The 20,413-nt window shown below is 37.3% G+C and overlaps 1 protein-coding gene across 13 annotated transcripts in view; it reads left to right on the plus strand.

The window, feature by feature from the left end:
* LINGO2 (leucine rich repeat and Ig domain containing 2) overlaps positions 1-20,413 on the plus strand; it is an 840,065-nt gene that overhangs the window by 743,417 nt on the left and 76,235 nt on the right. For 9 of the 13 annotated variants that reach the window (XM_072153017.1, XM_072153038.1, XM_072153057.1 and 6 more), the window contains one exon: positions 15,877-15,979. The exons of the other annotated variants lie outside the window; for them this stretch is intronic. The gene's annotated coding sequence lies outside the window, so the exon portion shown is untranslated. The remainder of the gene's footprint in view (positions 1-15,876; positions 15,980-20,413) is intronic. 13 annotated transcript variants of the gene reach the window in all.

Here is a 20,413-nt window from a genome sequence, read left to right on the forward strand (position 1 = left end):
TCAAAAAGGTCAAGTAACTTTTGAACTGCCCAATCCTTTCTTTTGCAGATTGGCTTTGAAGGACTGAAACCTTTGTGCTTCATGAAAATTATTATTAAGGCACCTCTACAATATATATTGGATTTGTGGTTCTGCTGCTGATCTCTGCAACTTTATTGTAGTGGTGTTGATAGAGTTGACCAATCGCTTAGGTAGTTTGACTGATTAAAAACAATACAATGGGTTATTTAAGTCGCTTCTGATATTTAAAATGCACTAGAAGAGAAAGTCTTCAAAGGTCTCACTGTATGTACAGTCCTCACAGATGAATAACTTACCTCTTTGTGACTTACCTTTTTTTAAATTAAACTTGACAAATACATTGTCTAGGTTTAGCATTCTGATCCGCCCTTTTTACATAACATAGCATTGCATTATTTATACAAACCATTTATGGATCCTAATGTCAACTCAACTGACAACAGGATCTACACTGGGGATTTATTCCTGAAAAAGGCAGCCATGTCACCATCAGAAAGGATACAAGCTTTGTGGGCATTGTGGGCAGGAGCTCATAATGTTTTATATGGGTGTAAATGCTTTAACAAAGCGTGGGCCAGGGATTTTCTTGCCTCTTCCAGATAATGAAATTATCTGCTTCCCCTACCAGGGAGAAGTCAGGGTTGTCAATAAAATGAAGTGAGAGGACCCAAGTATTGTAGCACCATAAGATAGCAAGTCACCTTGATCAAGAACCTAATATATTGCATGTTATATTGCATATTACATGAGGATTCCTAACCCCTTTATGGTGATCCATTGTCCAGTGGTGAGCAGAACCAATTTACCATACTCTTCAAGAGAGCTGCAGGGTCATAAGACCTAAAGTACATATAACCAGCACCCTCCCCCCATTATCTTTATAATTGCTGAAGGCATATATGAGTAGAGGTGGTACTCAACAACAAGGAACTTACTTACTGCATTGGCCAGTCAATCAAAATAAGGCAGCGCTATTGGAATCGCGATCAGTAGTTTTTAAAAAATTCATTCAAATTGTAATATTATGGCTCTTGAAAGGCAGAAAGGGAAAAATTAATACTAATGTGTTCTCAATGCCTTATACTATTGATACCAAAAATTTCTAGAAAATATTTTCGTTCCATTACAAGATTAATGCAAATAGAAGTGTTAACTTCCACATCGACCACTTTTTACCATTATAGCCTATGGATTATAACAAAACAACAGCTGGTGTAATTTGTAATGGTCTTTTGGGGCATGTACATTTTCGTTAATAAGCCATAAGATTACTTCATTTGTCCTTGTTTTTCCTTCATTTCTTGCCGCTTGCTTTTACCAGCATGCACAAATATGATTTCCCTCTGGTAAGCAGACTATTAGATTTAAGTATAGCAATATTGCTCATCTTTACTTGCTAACAAACTTATGGAAGACTTTACATATAACTTTGTGTTTCCTACAACTAGGAGTGCTCTCCATACAGCTTCCCCAACACATTATTAATGTGTAATCCACCCATTTTTGTGGGACTGCGTAACCATCTGTTGCATACCTAAACCTCCTTAATCTCCCTGATCAATCATTAATACAGACAGAAAGATAAGGATCAGTCAGTTGAATTGCATTCATTGATTTTTCTTCCTGATCAGACTGGTCACTGCTAGAGGTGGTCGAGCCATGTTAATGTAGCTGTAAACTTGACACTTTCCCATCTCATTTGTACGAACAGCTGGAAAGCCCTAAACAACTTGATTGTTATATTTTTTCTGTACTGAACTATATAAATCTAAAATATTTCACCCAATAAGGTAAAGATTAGAACAGCTATGTCACTCATGCAATATGCAGTAAACTCATATATTCTTGCTTGTTTCTACTTTTTTTCAAAAACTTTCGAGACTTAAAACAAAGCAAGGGCCGCAAAGTACTATATAGCTTTGGATTCTCTTCACTCTCAGTGGACTCTTGAAATTCACATAGGATCTCTAGAAAAATGTGCCAAACAAACCGTTTTAAGAGTCTTTCAGAACATGAATTGGTTTCTTCAAGGAGTTCAATGAAATAGAGGAAAAGAATTCTGGGTAAGAGGGAAAATGGATACAGGAAATAAACTGTCCTTTGAAGTAGGAAATAGTGTTAGTAGAGAACTGATCCTCAACACAATCCAGAGCTCAAGAGTGTTGACAAATTAATTATGTCTATAATAAACAATTTACTGTTTAGTTATAAAACAAGATTGTCTGGATTACTCATACAGGCAGTCCCCGGGTTACGTACAAGATAGGGTCCATAGGTTTGTTCTTAAGTTGAATTTGTATGTAAGTCAAAACCGTATATTTTATAATTGTAGATCCAGACAAAAAATATTTTTGGCCCTGGAAATTATCAATAAAGCTTCATTACAGACACCTTACAACTGATCATTGCAGTCTGGGACTATACTAAAGCATTCAGAGAGCTTCATTAGAGGTCACAGTGGGAAGAGGGATCCGTCTTTAATTATGGGTTGTCTGTAAGTCGGGTGTCCTTAAGTAGGGTACCACCTATACTTAGGTTTTTTATTGTTCATACTGGTAGAAATCTGTCCCTGGTGTTGTGATGGACAGGCAGGTGCACAAGCCAGTAAAATACAGAGAGTTATTAAAGTTGTGTGATAATAAAGGCTCGTGCACCTGCATATCCTTCACATCACCATGGACAGATTCTATCCACTGGAAGTAAACAGAGAAGCTTTCTATAGCAGCACAGCAAGCAGAGATGTAGAAAACTGTGAGAAATTGATGCAGTAAGAATATTGGAAATTTGTATAACTTTTCCTTACACAAACCATATAAATTATTTGCTGAAAATGGACAACCGCTTTAATTTCTCAATATAGACTTTTTTTATATTATCATTTAATGTTTCATGCTTTCAAAACATTTTACATGCTGGATAGACACCCTGACCAATCACAAAAACATGCCTAGTTGAAAAGGGCATAAATCTGCCAGAATGACTGCTTGGGTGTATATCACACAACATGCCCGGGTTATGTTTTGGGTTAGGCAGCCGACCCGAATGTCGAACACTGAACATTAACTTCAGGTCTGCTCATCTCTAATGCGAGAGTCTGAGATGTAGCACATTTGAATTCTGGAGTCTGATCTTGGGGTTAATTTGGGGGAACGCATGCTCCTGAGAAGATTGTCAACTGTTTTAACTGTATTAAACTTGTCAATAAAGTTTCTCACTGTTGAATAATAAACTTCAAATGGTTAGATATTGTGTTGTAATCTATTTATTGATGTGCAGCAAAAACTGATCATTTCTGAAGTCTTTTCGGTATGTTTTAACATACGTCTGAATACAAAACTGCATTTATAAAGGAGGTCAAACTTACTGATAATCAGGACATTTTATAAGCAGCACCTGGCTGCTACCAACACTTTTCAATAGAAGCAACAAGAAAGTATTACATTTTGTATGTAATGCTCCTGTATTTTGGCAAGTCTTCATTATAGAAGCGCCTATAAATATAAAACGGCAAACAATCGGCAGTAGTTCCAATGCTTTATGTGACAAATATAAGGGGCACTTTATTTAACCAGTAGAAGGAGCACTTAATTTAACCAGAGTGCAATGTTTCAGATTCTTCTATATAGCCTTTCTCAAGAGCTTTAGAAAGGATCTAAAGATGTGATACACAAGAGGGGAATAAATAAATTAACTTCCCCTTGAAGCATTGGAAGTGCTGCCTATTTTTTGTCTGCCTAAGGAGTAATTACAATTTTTTGTTTTGTAAAGATAGGTACTCTTTAACAATAAACGCTTTGTGGCTTTGTATTATGATATGTCAAGCTGTTAAACAAGCTGGGTACCTATACACAGCCTGGGGCTGCTCAGTTACTCTTCTGTATTTTTAACTCACTGTATTAATCTGTTCCTTAAATAAATGAGAAATAACATTGGAAAAGCAATATTTTTTATATCATATGATTTCATATGACCTAATGTTCACAAAAAAGGCTGCTTTAATTTACTGTATATTAATACTTTAATGTTATCAGCACCGTACCAAAGCAGCAAGCACCATATGCTTTGTAGTTCGGGCATTTAGTCTCACTGTGGGCTACATTTCATATATTTTTCTTTTTGTGTATAGAGAAGAGATTAAGACAACTCAGTCAAGTCATAGAAACTCCCCTAGGAAATGTAGGGCATTTCTTTGAAATGTATAAAAGTTGTCTGTCTGTGACTTGCAAAATGGAAGGTTCATTTGTTGCTGGCACTTAAACACACACACAAAAAAAATTATATATATATATATATATATATATATATATATATAAATATTACACACATGTATATAAATGGTTATACCATCAATTTGAAAGATGTATTTACAGTATGCGCAGAAGTGAATTATGGATTTACCTCCTGTATGGTCAGGGTAAAACTTGTGTTATACTGCAACTTTACATTGGCTCACAACTTGTTATACATTGCTATGTTCAGTGGTTACATAGAGCAAGTTCATGGATCATGTACTGGCTTATTAGTTGAAGCAGCTATTGGGTTAGAGTCATACTATGTGTCATAAAGAGGTTACCCTGGGCATCCATAGATGTTCTGATATATCACCTGCCAAAAGTCAGACAATGGTTTTAATGGAAATGCCCCTTTATATCTGGTCTAAGGATCAACAGCTTTAAACACTGTGTATCTTATCAATGTGATCTTATTAATGAAAATCCTCTTGTTTACGTCTATGTATCACATACCAATTATGTAGATGATGGCTATTCTGGGTACAGCAATATTGTATGCATCAGCTGTTTCATACACATGTAAATTCCTTCTGTCTTGTGAACTGTGTAATTAAATTCCAACCCAAATAATATTTGCAATATATTTTACCATAACAAATTGCAAAGTATGCATTTTTAGAGCAAAGTACGTAGAAAACACACTCAGGTATGCTTTGCTTTGAATTTAGACAGCATCATTTTTGGTTCTTGCTCTTAGAGAAAAATTAGATAATACAGAATGAGACAGATACAGCAATGAGACAGCAAGACAGATAGAGAGATAGATAGATAGACAGACAGACATGTCAGATTCATAATATATGCTCTTTGAATCTTATTGAAACATATTACTGTTTTTACCCTTATTTTTATTGTTTTGCCTCTTTTGTACATTACAAAACTAAATACACAATTCCCCTAAAAATAAAACAGTGAAACAAATCTATACATGTTTATGGATGCATCAAGCACAAAGACATATGTATGCTTCATTGGATAAAACCTCTTGAGGTCTATAAATGGATGTTAAAGGTCTTGGCCACTATCACAAAACATTACCAGAATAAGTATAGTATCCTAATACGGTCACCCATATACTACTTGGTAAAGTTTCTGCAATTCAACCAGGTGCAGCAGGTCATGTGACCCTTCGGTAGCAGAAATCATAACTTCCTGTCACTTCACAATTCTGTTATTGGTAGCTTTACAGAATCTTTACTAAGATCATATCAGGGTCTTGTACTTACTTTGATAAAGTTTTAAGCTTAAAGGGTCTATATCAGCTCTTCAGTCACATGTATACACAAAACACTATAAACATGCATTTCTTTAGAAAATCTATGCCCTAAATATAGAGGGATTAAGCCAAACCAGTATATCTATTACAGGAGGAACAGATTTTAGATTCCCATCTGTAGACAGCACTGTTTCAACCTGCTTCAGTCTCTTCAGCACAGTCTAGGGAACTGGTTTGGCTGTGTGAGAAGCTGTTGACTAGGGTCAGGAAGTAAGCCTTCTCCTTATGGAGAGTTTCACAATTAAGGCTACCTTATAAGCAAGTGGAGACTTATAGCCATTGATGCTCCACTAGGGGATTCTGGGAAATATGCAAATATGTTTTTGAAGGAGAACATATTTTCATATTTCCCAGAATCCCCTAGTGGAACATCAATTGCTTTAAGTCTCCACATGACTTTACGACGGCCTTAATTGGTAAACTTTTCATAAGGAGAACTCCTACTTTCCGATCCTAAATACAGAGAAATCTTCATTTCATTTGTATGCAGATTTGCCACATGGTTATGTCTAGGTTCATCGAGGAACATGGCATTGTCGATACAGGCTGAGTGAGAGATGTTGGCAGAGGAAGTGCATCACAGACCCATGAATAGTACCTCAAAGTACTTATTCCCAAATAAGTAAAATTTTATATTATCCTGCAGTCATGCCATATGTTTTCTCAAAAAAAGGCAGGCTTATATTACAGGACACTTTACCTACAAGGCCATATGTATCATTTATATGTGACCAGGGAGCTGATAGTGTCCCTTTTATGACATTCTTAACTACAGTTAATAAATTAATTAATTAATTAAAGTGACAAAAGACCTATAATATACTGTTGAATCATGATTAACTTATTGCTAATATCACTTCTAAAGACTGGGCAATTTGCATTTGAATGGCAGTTTTTGGTGTAATGGTTCAGTGCATTCCAATCTTCAGTGTAGCACTGTGATTTCTTGTATTTTCTGGATTACTGTACATATTGCATTAAAATTCTGCACTAAAGAATATACTTTAAATACTTTTTTGTAGATTTAGCATAAGTGTCTGAGAGATGAACTGTTCTAGTTGCCCATGGCAACCAATCAGAGTTCAGATTTCACTTTCCCACAGCAGTTTATAAAATGAGAACTGATGTCTGATTGGTTTCAATGGGCAACTAGAAGAGTTTTAAATCTCACCCTTTGTGTTTATAATGCAACTTGTGGCAGGGGAGATTTATTAGAAGTGTCTGAGGTACACCTGTTCTAGTTGCCCTTGGAAACCAATATGAACTCAGCTTTAATTTTATAAATAGCTGTGGGAATATGAAAGCTGAGCTCTGATTGGTTGCCATGGGTACCTATAACAGTTCTGATACTTCTGGTAAATCTTCCATTGTCACTCTGTACAAAAAGAACTGGAAGTAATATCATTTGCTCATGTTGCAAGTTTTAAACTCTGGTATACTGGATATATTAGTACACTCTGAAATGAAGCAAACCATTAAAGTTAATGTGTTCAGTTTTGAGTCCATAACAGCCAGTATAAAGTGCTGTTTTACATAAATAGAAATCAGAGTATGTGTTACTTTGCCGTTTACATCTGTTTTAAACTGTAAAGATACAAAAATGGGAAACTCCAATTTATTCTTTGCATTCTAGTTCCATAGAGATTCATTTGGTTAGTTTTTTTTTTATAAAAAGAGATAAATCCAACAAAAGGTTTATTGAATCATCTCTTTGGCTCTTGTTAGTTAAGAGAAGACCTATTGAAATTTTAGATCTGCTGGTAAGTCCAGCAATCATTGCTGGCACTGATCACAGGTGTTAACTCTTTAATGCTGGTAATGGTGGAAGTGAAATTGTAATCTATGCATCTAGTCATTTTGGGTAGGATCGTGGCTCCCAATGACATCATCAGGGAGTGCTGATCCTCTCCAAAATGGTGGCGCCTGCACCGCTAGAATGCTATTGCTTGACAGATAATGCCCTCTCGATTCTTCCAGCTGTAATAAAGGAGCTAACACCCACAAGCCGTCCCAGCACTGATCACGGGCATTACCTGTGGGGGGAATTTGAGCCAAACCTGGACCCAACCCCCTGAACTTCTAAAGGTCTGCTAAAAAGTAGCACTTGTTAATTTATCTAGTACCCAACGCAAAATTTCCTTGGGGGCTACGTGTTGGTCCCCCACCAATCACATATCACATATTCACATGGTCTATCTCTAGTATTGGGCAATCAATAAAATGAAAAGATGGGCTGTTTTCATAATAAACCACTGGAAATATACACTGGATTAAAGGGTACTTTACTGTGTACTGTGTTATGTTTAGTACAAGACTAGGATGTGTTGTAGACTACCAACCTTAACTTTGTATTAGGCCGACTCAAATGGGAGAGATCCATTAAAAAAGCACATATCCTCCTTCCCACCAATTTTTTGGCCTCTCTGACCTGGTTTTTAAGAATGGTATTCTTAATAAATTCCCTACAGTATATAACATATATATATATATATATATATATATATATATATATATATATATATAATAACTTTGCCTGAAGTATTCCTTTAACATTAAAAAAATCTAGGTACTCTTTCCCAGTCAGTAATTAAGATGTAACAATTTTGCAGCTAACCTAAAATAACAAGTGAAACAAACCACATTTGTATGAGCAAAAGGATATTTCATTCTCCCAAGCTACAACTAAACACATAAAATGACAAGAATTGACTTCTAAAAACAATTCAATAAAGCATATATTAGTCAATTGACATGACAGTTTGTCTGAGGCTCTACCTCTCGTGGGGCCATAATTATCATACACAGTAGCAGGACGCAGTCTAATTTGTCTCATAGTGTCAATTTAAAGTTATCATCTAATTAGTCAACAAAAGTCATTTGTGCAAGGGCTATGAACGGTCCGTAAACTGAAACGTAGACAAAAGCATCAATACCTGGTGTGAGACCTTGAAAAACAAATAGGTGATTTCCCTCCTGGACCTATCAACATCAATACTTTCCAACTACCCCGGTAGTGAGACTGACAGCAGTTATAAACCACTGACCTTATGAATTGCAAGATACTCAGTCAACCTCTTTCTTCCTGGATTCCAATCCCTTGTGGGCATGGTCCTCTTTCAGGCTTGTATCAATGAAGTCATCTAGTTAGTGCAGCCATCTAGTTAGTTACATGTCTATTGTACTTGCAGTGTATGTGTTCTTACATGTTGTGCATGTAAACCCCTTTTTAAAAGTATTTCTGCATGGATTTAATATCCCAAACAAAATAATAACGAGATAAAAAATTGTGGTTCTTCTAATTAATACAAAAAAACTTTATTTTTGTACATTTAAATACATGTTTAAAATTCATCAAAATAGTTCAGGGTAAAGTAGCACACAAAGGGCCAATCTAACCCTTTGACAAAGACCTGTGTGGTTGAAAGGCGTGTTGCAGGTATATGCAGGCATATACATGTTTACTAGATATACAGTTTCTTTGTCACTCAATCACTTATACTGTATATCTGAGCACATGTGATAGGTTCTTTTATATGGTTGCAGTGAAATTGTCATAATTTAATTTGGAAACGCTGCCTAGATTGTCCGTTTGTGTGCAACTAACCCTGAACTCTTTTGATGAATTTTAAACATGAACTTTTAATGTGCATAAATATAGTTTTTTGTATTAATTAGAACCACAATCTTTTCTCTTGTTATTATTTTGTTTGGGATATTGATATATCTGCTGACTGGACTTTTGCTGTGGTTCATTGGGCCATAAGGATTTCCCACATTGTCTCTGTCCTTATTGGCGTTTTTCCTTTAGGCCACAATTCCGGTGTGTGAAAAGCCTTACACCACATTTATCATGGCTTTTTAAACCTGTTTTTAGCCATTTTTCAACTTGTCCCACTGAGAGGCGTGGCCTATTATAATGTGCGCCAAAAATTGTGACGCAGAGTTTAGACCGCTTTAAAATAGGTCTAACCTGGAAAACCGACAGTCTTGTCCTGCACCAGAAAATGGCGCAGAAAATGACTAGGGTTTTCCTCCCCAAAACTAATGGAACCTGGGACACATTGATAAATCCCCCCCATTGTGTAAATCTTTTCTAAATATTAAAGGCTGGGGGTTGAGTATAGTTTTTGGACAAAAGGAAAAGTTGAACTAGTGTAAAAAGAAAATTTTACTTTCATTTTACAATTAAAGGGGTTGTCCGGGTGCATAAAAATCCCTCTGGTGGCTGGTTAAAAAAATAAACATTTACTTATGTCTGTAGTCCCCCCCAGCATCCTGCGCTGCCATCTCTCTGGTCCTTTCCCCATGTACACAAACAGGGGCACGAAAGCCTGCTGCTTTCAGCTTCCTCCAACCGGAAGCTGCACCCAACTGGGCTTATGTGCATCATGTTAGTTTAGACAGGGCACAGACCAAAGAAAGGGCAGCACAGGACAATGGAAGGGACTGCAGAGATAAGTAAATATTTATTTTTTAACTAGCCCCCTGCCAGCCACCAATGGGTTTTTTTACTCTCTCGGACAACTTCTTAAAGTAGTGTACATCCTAAAGATTTAAACCATTGAAGTCACATAGAAAAATACACAAAGCAATTGTCATATATTAAGAGTATGCCCATGCAGTGTTGGAATAGGGTTCCTTAATCTTGGGGCCCACCTCCATTTAACCTCATTATACTCCAAATTGGGATGATTTCTGGTGGACATCTGGTGTCCACTGTTGAGTTAGAGACTTTTCCTATCAGAAAATACTCTGGTTCTCTGGAGGGCTGCTCCAGCACTGTGTCCACTTAGGATGTACACCAAAAAGGTGTTAACAGAGTTACTCATTTTTAATCCCTTACAGAGTTGAACTGTAGAGTTGTGGTAGGATTGTCTTTAATCCACAGCAGAAGGACTACCCCTTGGGCTGGTTATTTAGGTGGAAATACTGCAGTTATTGCAGCATGGGTTCTCCCACATAATCTTTTGCAGCAGCTCTGGTTTGCAGTAGGTTTTCTTCTAGCAACATTGCATTAATGCTTATGGCAATCAATTTGAACAAAAATACAGCAATGATGATGAACTGTGTAAATGTAAGGCTACCAAAAAAAAAAAAATGTCAGTTTTAAAGAGCAAATAATAAAGCCCTCAATAATGACGCCTTTATGCAGTCATAAAGTGGAGTGTTGAATGACATAAGTATCTGCACACGAATGCGGAAAATCCCCATGTAAATCTGCATCAAATATGTGCAGGTTTCTTATAGCAGGTTTCTTATAGCATACTTTCAAGAACAGGCAGCACTCCAGAATAGTGTCCAAAATAACGGGGTGTCTTTATTCCATGTGCAACATTTCAGCTCACAAGAAGCCTTTCTCTTATAGCAGCTAGCAGAGGTTCTACCTTGTTCACATGCTACTCTCCATTAAGCATGTTTTCTGGTCACTATGAAACTGTATAGAACAGCTAAATGAAAGGATAAGAAGAGGTTTGTTGGGTGGGACTGTAGTAGAGGAGTGCAAGAAAACAGGACCTTGGGTGATGTCATAAGCATGTGGCTCGTCATATTCTTTAGGTTGTCCAGTTACAAACATGCTGTCTTGATTCATGTGAATGCCCTGAATGCTCTGGTTTCATTGTCCTGAGCTGATGTCACAACCGGGAAGTTCTGCCTACTTCAGGCAAAGCTGAGCAGATTTTACAGATAGCCTCATATATCTATTAGCCCTATATCTATGGCTAAGAAGAAGCCTTCAGCATGTTATAGGTTTTGTTGGAATTGTTGTCAAAGGCTCTCTCCAGCTGTGCTAAAACGATTTTTTGTCAGTTACGCTTTAAAGCTATGATCTACTTTACCCGCAGCTTCTAAGATTTTGATAAGCTATGTTTTGTCAAAAAGTCTCAGGTGGCAGCATCCTTCCCTCTTTGGTCTGGTTCAATTTATTAGTGAAGTCTTTGCTGCCTCTACATCAGATATGTTGCGGAAACTAATAAACGGAGCCATATGGCTTGCTCTCGTCTTTGATATTACTTTCACAGAAAGAGTGTTGGTGAGTGCCATATCGACCAAGGTAGCTTACAACAAACCTCAGAACTTTCAGTTAAAGAGGATTCCAGATGCAATAGGTCACCTAGTTTTAAGTTATGAAACTAACATTTTTAACACCAATAAAGATGCTTCTTTATTACTGGACAACTCATTTAATCACAATATTTTTAGATCATTTATTTCCATCATGATTGCCCTGGTAGATTTATTTTATGAAACATTTGAAGCGAGAAGAGAGGATTTATACTTTGTCTCCTCTTTTTATTTTCCGTATACCAGTTGGTGTTTATTTATAAACTTACGGAAGAGATAACCATTGCTATTGTGAAAGATCAGTAACAGTGAAGTGATACTCCTTAAAGACAAACAGTAGAGGTGCAGTCATTAAATCTAATCTGACCCATACTGCACATAGGATATTCTAATTATATTAAATAAATGATAGAAAACTGCATATTTTAGAAGCGCTTGGCTGCCTTGGGTTTGTTTTCGTCGGACTTGTAAATGTCATGATATTTCCAGCGCACATTTTCAGGATTGATTTGAATTTTCACTTTGTTTTCCACCTTAAAGTAAAGGGAATTCTGCCAAAATCATATCCTCAAACAACATCATTCTTGGGTCACTGCAGCTAAGAGCTGAATATTCGGGGTTAACAGGGGTGACTACACTTTCATGTTTGGACTATTGTGTGCATTTTTAGCCTATATGTAAGTAAGGACTCACTGTGTTACATATGGTAGATAATATGCTGTAAGACAAGAAGGTTTATCATGCTTCAAGGTGAGTACAGGCTATTTTTTTCATAATATTGCGCTGCCACAGGAACAAGGATTTACCCCTTCCCGCTGAGGCCCATTTTTGTTTTTGCGTTTTCATTTTTCACTCCCTACATTCCAAAATCCATAACGTTTTTATTTTTATATGTAAAGAGCTGTGTGAAGGCTTGTTTTCTGCATAACAATTGTACTTCATAGTGACAGTATTTAATATTCCAAGACATATACTGGGAAGCGGGAAAAAAACTCCAAAAGCAGAGAAAATGTTAAAAAAACATATTTGCGCTGTATATTCCTGCGGGCTTGGATTTTACGTCTTTCACTGTGTGCCTCAAATGACATGTCTACTTCATTATTTGGGTAGATGTGATCACAGATATACCAAATTTGTATAAGTTTATATTGTTTTGATCCATTTACAAAAATGAAAACCTCCTGTACAAAAAAAAGTCTTCATTTTGCCATTTTTTGGCGCTAATAACTTTTTTATACTTTGGTGTATGCAGCTGTGGGTAATGTCATTTTTTGTAACTTTTGAGGACACTTTCAATGCTATGATTGTTAGGACTCTACAGCCTTTTGAAGACTTTTTATAAAAAATTTTTTAGATTTTTCAAAATGGAAAAAAAGTGGTATTTTCGACTTTGGGTTCTATTTTCTGTTATGGGGTTAAAGCCGGGAATAACCGTAATTATATTGGTACGTTCATGGTCTCAGTAGAGCCGAGAGTGCAGTGTGAACGTTACACAATGGACAATTACTTTCCAGGAAAAAAAAGACTGGTGATGTACTAATGTATTGATATTTTACTGCATTTGATGAATATAAATGAATATTTTGCAAATATACTTAGGATGGTCGTAATTGTTTGTATAATACTAGGTTGTTATTGAAGAGTGGGTGTGTTAGAGTATAGACCTCCATTCACACTGCCACATAAAAGGAGCTACATTTGGATTGTGTTTAATGGACTATGTGACTTGAAGTCTTTGTTTCAGTACCTCTCATCTCTGTTTGCAGTACCCTTTAAGCTACTGGGAGGAGAAGATGCTGCTATAACTCACTGAACCCCTTCTATTCTGCAAGATTTTATAAAGCTAGACACCTCAATGAGCTTTTGCTCACAGAATTCACAAAAAAGTCTGTGGTTGGATAAGGAGAATATAGAAGGCAGATGAAGGGTCTAAGTCAGTAGAAAAAAGCACACTGCTTTTATAATATAATATGAAAAAAGTTAAGCAACTAAACTCATTTTGGAGAATGTCCCTTGGTATGCCACCTTTGCAGGCGTATGGAGACATAAAGGGCATGTTTTCTGGGAAGGAAATATGCAAATATAATTTGCAGGATCAGAGAAAAATGTGACAGGTGGGATAATAGCCAAATCAGTTTGTCTTTTCGGGAAAGCAACTATGGGACAGCAATGTTTCAATGTAGTCACATCTTGACAGCACAGTGTAGGGTACTGGTTTGTCTAGGTATGGGATCATGGATACTAGTCAAGGAAACTAATATCTTTATGGAAAGTTTGTCTTTGAAGGCCATCTTTGCAGGCAGTACCTGTCAGAAGAAATATCCTGTATAAACTACTACCAGTATGTTGTAAAGCAGTTTAACATCTTCCAGCACTTGTGACACGTGTGGCCCAGTGACCTGGCATCATTTAGAAAATAAACCTTAAAGTAAAATGTAAATTAGTTGTATAAAGTTTTGGAGAAGGATAGTTTATCATGAAGTCAAGTTCTCCCTGCCTCTCCTGCCATCCAGGGACATCATTAAATAGCTCTCCAGAGGTCTGGTGAATGATGTCATTCAGAGCAGAGAGTGAATTCTGAGGCTAGAGAGAGTGTCTAGTTCTGAGGCTAGACTTCAGTGTCAAACTCTCTTTCTCCATGACTTTATACATCTGATCTCACTTCAAAGTTGGTTTTCTCAATGATGCCACAACACTGATCAATGAATAAACCTGGTGTTAATCCACCTGACAGATTCCGTTTTAAAGCCATGCATGCTCCACTTGGTATTATGGAAATTAATATACAATTTTAAAGGAGTCTCTTTCTTTTGAAAAAGAAATACTGGTTTTGCTACCATCCCGCATCATGTCACTAGTCTTCTTGTAAGTGGGCAGTGGCGGATTAATTGTCGCATGGGCCCTGAGCTGTTTACACGACAAGAGCCCCCCCCCCTCCCCTAGTGTCCAAACCAACCTCTTGTCCAGTGGCCTAATCTCCTCTGCCCAACTACACCACCACAGCGCATATTGGCCCCCTTTAATGAAATGTCCACAACAGATAACCTTCTACATAAATATCCACATCAGAGCACCCCATTTACAGAAATGTCCACAGCAGAGCCCACCTATACAGAAATGTCCACAGTAGAGCCCACCTATACCGAAGTGTCCACAGCAGAGCCCTCCTTTACAGAGATGTCCACAGTTGAACCCCCTTTAATGAAATGGCCACTTCAGAGCCCCCCTTTAATGAAATATCCACAGCAGAAGCCCCCTTTAAAGAAATGTCCATAGCACGTGCCCCCCATAAATGAAATGGCCCTTTAAAGAAATGTCCACATAAGAGCCCCTTGAAAAAATTAATGCTGTACTCACCTACGTCTTCTTCTCCTCACGGCTCTGTCTTCTCCTGTTATGACCATTGCACAACACTATGATCTCACACAGCCATGACCCCGACACGTCATAGTAATGCAAGCGAGCCGGAAGAGGAGAAGAAAGAGTCGTGGGGAGAAGAAGTCAGAGGTAAGTATAGCTGTTTAACCTGAAGCCGCCATAATCTTCATATAATCTTCATATATCTGAAGATTCAACATTGTTTGTGGGATAGAACACTATTTCATCATTCAATATACCATGTGCAGTTCATCCTGGTTTTTAAAAGAAATCTTTATTTTAAAGTTCCAGTTGTAAAGTCACAGCTTTTTATAAGACACAACTAATAACTGTAGTTGTACAGTACATGTGATAACCCATACGGCAGCCAGCCACTTAGCCACAACCACTAGGATGCTGATTTTTAAGATCAGAAATCTTGGTATGTTATAGTTATGATACTTATAACCTTGTGATAATTTATGAACCTTAACATTCTTGACAATTCATAAATTTGCTAAATTTTTATCATGTAATAGCGATCTCAGATGCCAATGTAAACTATTACTTAGATATCAAGCATTGCATGTAACCAGTGATTCTTCAAAACCGTGTACTGAACACAAGTAACTCTCATGTTGTCTAATTAAAACATGAAGCGAAGGGAGCTGTATGTATGTACTGAGGAAATTGACAAAAGTCAATTCAAGAGGGATATACAAATGGAAGTATTGCATACATTATTTATGTTGAAAAGTCAATCTTCACCATGTTTTTCTTTCAAGGCCACAGAAGACCAGTAAAACAACACTTGTATAATTTGGCTCTCATTCCACGTGGTAATGTATGCAATTCTCTCTCTTCTAGGCTATACAAGTTGTGCAATGCCAGGATTTATCTTTGTCATGATAAACTGATGGTCTGAGCCATGCTGCCGCCAACAATTCATTGATGCCACAGAGTATTTTTAGTAAGTTACATGGGAATTAGGGATTTAAGCAATATTGCTTCCTTTCAAGAGGGATATTTTATAGCAAGGGGCGTTGTGAAAGATTTACTGCTTGCATTATCTGCAATGTTACAATAGTAATAATGATAGCAGCTATGTTATTTATTAAACTATTGTATTTTTTTTTTTTGCTTTGCTGTATTTTTGTCACCAAAAGCGAAAATATACTTTATCACTGAAAGCTAAAAATCTAAAAAATTTAAAAGATATTTATCTGAATGTATTGAAGCTTATTTCACTTTAATGGTTAACAATAAAACATGACAAAATGCCATTTTCTTGACTTACAGGGAATCAAAAAGTTGCAATTCTGGGTGCACACTATTGAATTTCACCCAGTACGCTTGGCTAACAGTGCGAGAATGCCTTGGCCAGTTAAATTTACTTCTACCTGTGCCAAATAACTGAAACAGATTATAGCTAAAATCTTTACTGGACCTGGCATGGAGTTAAATTCCAGGGCACAAGAGCTGCATTAGAGGAGTGAACCTTTTAGTAAATCTGCGCAAGTGCACCGAGTGCAGAACTCAGAGATCAGCTTTCGTTTTATAAATAGCAGTGGGAAAAAAACTGGGCTCTGATTGGTTGCTCTGATTGGTTGCCATTGGCAACTAGAACAGTTCTGTTCCATATACTTCTGATAAATCTTCCCCATTTAAATGTGCCTGTCTAAATACATAAGCCCCTTTATTCCAACATTGTAACTAGATGCTATAGTACATGTATTTCACTTTTGGTGCATGCTGTTGAGATCCAACATCATGCATTATCATCATACATGTTGAATAGTGTGACCTAGTCTCATGCAGTTAACGCTGCAAAAAAGTGCAGTAAGAAACCGTTATCATATTTAGATATATCGGGCTTTTTCAGACATGGTGATACCAAATGTGTTTATGATTTTTACTGTTTATTTATATTTATATCAGATCTAAGGAAAGGGGGGTGATTTGAATTTTTAGGTTTTTTACTATAATTTTTTTTTTTAAAAAATTTTATTTTTACTTTTTTTCAGACTCCCTAGGGTACTTTAACCCTAGGATGTCTGATTGATCCTATCATATACTGCCATACTACTGTATGGCAATATATGGGGATTTCCCTCATTCATTACAATGTGCTGATACATTGTAATGATAGGGTTAACACAAGTCAGCCCCCGGGCTTTGGAATATGCAGCAAAGACTTACCAGCTATGGAGAGGGCTCAGCCTATGAGCCCTCTACATGCACCGGAACCTGACACGTGCCGCACTATTTTAACAAACGTCGGTAAGGGGTTAAAGGGGTATTTCCATGAAGACAAGTTTCTTAAATGTACTCAGGATAACAAAATGACACATTCTCCTGCTGTACACAATTTCAGTTGCCCCTAGACACGACCCTGTAACTTCTGACTTAGGATCGGGAAAGCCATCTTGCTTTACTGTCTGACGGCCGGGAGCTGAGTTTCTCTCTCTTTGCTCCCTGCACTCAAGCCCCTCCCCCTCCAGTCCAGGATGAATCTTGCACTGATATAATGACACTGATATCTTGCCGGCAGCAGCGTGAGGAGTGTTAAGCTACAGACAGATAAATTCTTTATCTTGAGGAAGGCACAGCACATCTAGTGTGTTGTGGAATAGCAGGGATGTAGGAGAGCTGACTGTGTCATTGTGTGGAATAGGCATGTCATGGATCTCATCATCTTTTGAAATGTCTCATCTCCCTTTCTATGTGTCAGATGCTAGTAGAATATTCAGAAGATAAATGAAAGTGTATATAAACCTTGTACCCTGATAATCTAACCACATTGTCATCCCACAGAACTAGATGGAGTGTCTACTTGGAGAGTCCCTGCCCACATTCTGGAATTTCAAACTGACCATAGAAGCTAATAGTTATAGAAGCTAAAACAGCTATAAGATTGTAAAGTAAGGGGTTAAAAATAGCTTTATTATGTTGACATCACTAGGGTATTAAAATTGAGAATTTACTTTAATGGGAAAACCTTTTTAATTGTGTGCATATGTGATGAACTCACATAGTGGCTTGCCAAAATTTCAGCAAACCACTTTAAGATTAAATATTTGCCAAATGTGAGTTCAGAAAATTATTTTGTTTTCTGGAGGTCAGAATGTTAAATGTATATCTAAAATAAGGTTGATCACATTATGATTCCAAACTTTGACCTCAAGCCTGGGAATAAAAAATCAGGACCTCACACAGAGTGACCAGGAACGCCACTTCTGTTGTGAACTTTGTGTGTGTGTGGGTGGCTTGCTAGAGTCAACCAGCTTAAAGCACTATATAACTGTAAGAAAGTCTATGGCCTTTCCTTGTAGCTAAACTGCCCTGACCATAATAAGCATGCCTTCCTTGATAAGATCTGTGGCCTGAATACAGAGAAATCTCCGATTCTGTTTATTTGTTAATTTGATGATTTTTTATATCATGGATGCCGGTGGAAGGTCTAGTGACCCTCTTTCGCCCAATTAGATAGGAGTAAGCTGGAGGTTTAGCCAGTAAAACTGATCAAGACAGGGTGCATCAGGTCCTGTGGTCACACCCAGGGTTGACGGCAAAGGTCATCTGCATACAAGTAAAAATGGAGATTTTTCAGCATTTGTTTAGTGGATTTTCTTAAATGGACATGTTTATGTTGCAGAAAACTTATCTTGCAAAGCCTCATGTGACTGGGTCACTTTTTAACTAAGGTTCTGACCTTCTATAATGACCTTGAAATCATACATTGCTTTTTGCTAACAAGCACATCAATTCTGTTACTGCAGTAATAAATGTTAAATCTCCTGAAGCTTGTGGCTGTAAAGTTCACAATTAGTTTAGGAATTTGTCATACACCATGAATAATTTATTTGTGAATGTAAAATGCAATAAAATAAACTTGTTACTACAACTGCTGGAAAGAGTAATTATGTGATTCATGCATTCATGGTCACCTATTACACTGAGCTTCAATTTCAGCCACACTTTGTTTTGTCCTCAAAAGTAAAGATGTTTTATGTATTACTTGAATGATTTCATGTAATCCAATTCCGTATGATTAGAGAAAATGATGAATGAGGAGCATGGCCCATGTAGATGAGTGCTAATGTGTCTGTTATAGACACACTTCATTTACAGTCTCAGTGCATTATGTAGTGGTACACAGTCTTATATTTCAGGTACTCCCTGAAATAATTCAGGTGCCACTATCTAGGACTTCACTGGGAACATTTATCGCTACTTTAAATATTTCCAGCCACGTTGGGGCTTATTTACGAGGCTCCGCGGCTGCACTTTCATTGTTTTTTCCTGGTTTTTTTGGGGATTCTCCCCATTGGGACAAGTATTTAACAGGAGATTGTGTCACATGCAATCAGATTATGGTGCAGCTGTGCTGGCTTTCATGCAACAGAAATCGGGGGGCAGGCCGCCGGACAATCCGACTGATTCGGACTGAGTGCGGGATTTAACTTTCAAATTGTGTAGCAAGATCAAGCACTTACATAGACCAGGAAGAAGAAGGTGAACTCCGTCGGACCTGAGCGGGGAAACAACACATGCAGGTTATTGGGCGCACAATCTTAGTGAATTGCGGCACAGTGCTTTTTTTCGTGAACTCCGGAGGACCGGGTAAATAGATGTGCCTCATTATTATGATGCATTAACAAGAAGCTTCATTCACTTACTCTTACACTCCCCTTATGCAAACTAAGCTTAACCTTACACAGTTCAGTTACCACAGACATACATGTTTGTTACTTGGTGCCACGTGTGGTTTAATTTTCACATCACATAGTCATACTATCATCTTTATAATGCAGACAGACAAGACATTTTACAGAGTTTGTATGAACATGTATAGTTTTCTGGTGTACAAGCCCTGAAATAATTGCAATTCCCAGTCATTTGCTGGTGTGGAGGGGTTGAAGGGAGTGGGCTCAATGCCTGTGCAATAGCTGTAGCCTGTGCCAGAAAGTGGCACAGTTTATGGGGCAATTTATACACCAGACAGGACATGGCGTATAACTTCACTACTGCGTGCCAGACACAGGATGTATTAGGAGATGGGATCTTCTCGATATATATCTGGCATGATGGGAGAGGCGTGGCTAACATCACTCACTGAAACACTGTGCACCGGCGTGTGACAATTCTCCCCCGGTGTATCCAAAAGTTTCCCGTTGATTAATTTTGTATTGTGTAAAATGACTATAAAAGCTGTAATAAGTGTTAATGCAATGAATACATTATAGAATTATAGACACTGTTCTGTAATAGAAAAAGGGATTTCAATTAGAAAAACAAATAGTAATTTTAGTGTTTCCAGCAAATGTGAAAGATGATTGTTTATGTTTTATGAGATTAAAAAAGGACATGATGAGAAAGTAGAAGCTCCTCCAACTTGGCTGTG

This window comes from Engystomops pustulosus, chromosome 1, assembly GCF_040894005.1.
Source record: "Engystomops pustulosus chromosome 1, aEngPut4.maternal, whole genome shotgun sequence".
Lineage (NCBI taxonomy): Eukaryota > Metazoa > Chordata > Amphibia > Anura > Leptodactylidae > Engystomops > Engystomops pustulosus.